Raw genomic sequence first — 2,500 nt, 5'->3', positions numbered from 1 at the left:
GAAAATGGAATCAGCATACAAGAAAACCTAGTTTGGGATAGGTTTTGTGCCTTCCGTGGTATTATAACCATAGAACTGCTCCTGAGGGGGGTAGGGTAGGCCCACCAAAAAGTGCACTTCTGGTTAGGTCGCTAATTTCTAAAATAAATGTGTCCCAACCAAGTTTTTTTGGACGCTCTTTCGAATGGCAACATTCCTGATTGAAAATGCCGACCTACCAAAATCCGCACTTTGCTTCCCCGTCCATATAGGGGTGAGTATTTGGCTTTGCTTTCGTCAGAGTCAAGGAAACACATTGAAAATGGAATCAGCATACAAGAAAACCTAGTTTGGGATAGGTTTTGTGCCTTCCGTGGTATTATAACCATAGAACTGCTCCTGAGGGGGGTAGGGTAGGCCCACCAAAAAGTGCACTTCTGGTTAGGTCGCTAATTTCTAAAATAAATGTGTCCCAACCAAGTTTTTTTGGACGCTCTTTCGAATGGCAACATTCCTGATTGAAAATGCCGACCTACCAAAATCCGCACTTTGCTTCCCCGTCCATATAGGGGTGAGTATTTGGCTTTGCCTTTGTCAGACTCAAGTAAAAGCATTTAAAATGGAGTCAGCATACAAGAAAACCTAGATTGGGATAGTTTTTCTGCCTACCGTGGGATCATAACCATAGAACTGCCCCTGAGGGAGGTAGGGTTAGGGTTAGCGTTAGGGTTAACGTTGGGGTTAGGATTGAAGACAGAAGATTGGTGATGTCAGGAGGACCTTCTTAAAACAAACAGAAATACACTTATTAGGGGACTAGGGCCAGTGGACTCAGAAATGTCTTTCGTAGCAGTCTCCTATAAGAGTATTTTTCTCTGATTTAGGTGACTCCTCCTCACACCACCATTTTTCTTAGTCGAAAGACCTCTTCACAGCACGACTTTCCTGATGGATTTCTATGTAACTGCTCGTGCTGAGAGGTGTGTCGAAAGTTGATCATGTTCCCGTAAAATCTGAGGTCTCCACTGTCTAGCGAGGTACTTACAGTGAATATAGTGAATTTTTCAAAAATTGGAGAATTCTGACTTTTGCGATGAATTTTAATGTAATTGGTCGTGCTGAGAGGCGTGTTAAAATTTGAACATGTTCCCGTAAAATCTGAGGTGAGAATTAGTGAGGTACTTACAGTGCGTATAGTGACAAATCTTTAAAAGCGTGAAATTATGGGATGTTGTGGCTTCAATGGGTTTTTAAGATGTCACCAGTCATTTGGCATGACTTACAAACGATTTGGCTGGTTGTGGGTTCGATTTTCAAAATTTCATTTTTTTCGCGTTTTTATTTTCTGTCTACCATATCATGCAGTCTCCTTATTAGCGTTTGGGGGTTATAGTGTGGGCAGGTTGGTCGCAAAGGTTCCGAGAGGAGCTGGCTAGTAAACCCTGTCCCTTATGTTCCACGGCGGCAAGGCGGAGAAATAGAGGGCAGAATTGACTAACGGGCAAGGAAAGTTGGGCTTGTAGCTTTCCTTTCGAAGGAGGGAAAAGATGATGCCCGAAAGCATTGTCACTGTAGTGGCAGGCAGAGTGTAGATGGAAGTTGTGTACGCTAGCCTTTGGCTAATGATAGAGACAAAAGAGCAGGAGGATATTTTCCTTCGCAGAAGCACTTTTCTTGCCTTCCTTCAGCTCGCTTGGCGAGTCTGACAGGTATGCCTGAACTGTGCACGGGTCCAGTTGTGAGAAAGACGTGGCAAACAAGACGGGGTTTCCCTTGACCGAGGGACCGTGTGGTCCGTTTGGCTCATGGGTTCCCCCCGTGGAGGCAAAATCTAAGAAAGCTTGCTCTCCCTCTGCGGAGGGGGGCCGCTTAGCAAGGAACTTCTGTTCCCTGCGGTGGATAGTTACCTGGTTGATCCTGCCAGTAGTCATATGCTTGTCTCAAAGATTAAGCCATGCATGTCTAAGTATAAGCACTTGTACTGTGAAACTGCGAATGGCTCATTAAATCAGTTATCGTTTATTTGATTGTACCATTACTACTTGGATAACCGTAGTAATTCTAGAGCTAATACATGCGAAAAGTCCCGACTTCTGGAAGGGATGTATTTATTAGATTAAAAACCAATGCGGGTTCTGCCCGGTCATTTGGTGATTCATAGTAACTGATCGAATCGCACGGCCTTGCGCTGGCGATGTTTCATTCAAATTTCTGCCCTATCAACTGTCGATGGTAAGGTAGTGGCTTACCATGGTTGCAACGGGTGACGGAGAATTAGGGTTCGATTCCGGAGAGGGAGCCTGAGAAACGGCTACCACATCCAAGGAAGGCAGCAGGCGCGCAAATTACCCAATCCTGACTCAGGGAGGTAGTGACAAGAAATAACAATACAGGGCTTTTACAAGTCTTGTAATTGGAATGAGTACAACTTAAATCCTTTAACGAGGATCCATTGGAGGACAAGTCTGGTGCCAGCACCCGCGGTAATTCCAGCTCCAATAGCGTATATTAAAGTTGTTGC

The 2,500-nt window shown here is 44.7% G+C and overlaps 1 pseudogene; it reads left to right on the top strand.

Moving 5' to 3' along the window:
- Positions 1–1,883: 1,883 nt before the first annotated feature.
- On the top strand, positions 1,884–2,500 carry LOC146448217 (small subunit ribosomal RNA; annotated as a pseudogene; the record flags this gene model as incomplete).

The sequence above is a fragment of the Pavona decussata genome, unplaced genomic scaffold, assembly GCF_977016875.1.
Source record: "Pavona decussata unplaced genomic scaffold, jaPavDecu1.1 SCAFFOLD_1253, whole genome shotgun sequence".
NCBI classification, from domain to species: Eukaryota; Metazoa; Cnidaria; class Anthozoa; order Scleractinia; family Agariciidae; genus Pavona; species Pavona decussata.
This window is presented reverse-complemented; position numbering and strand designations above follow the sequence as displayed.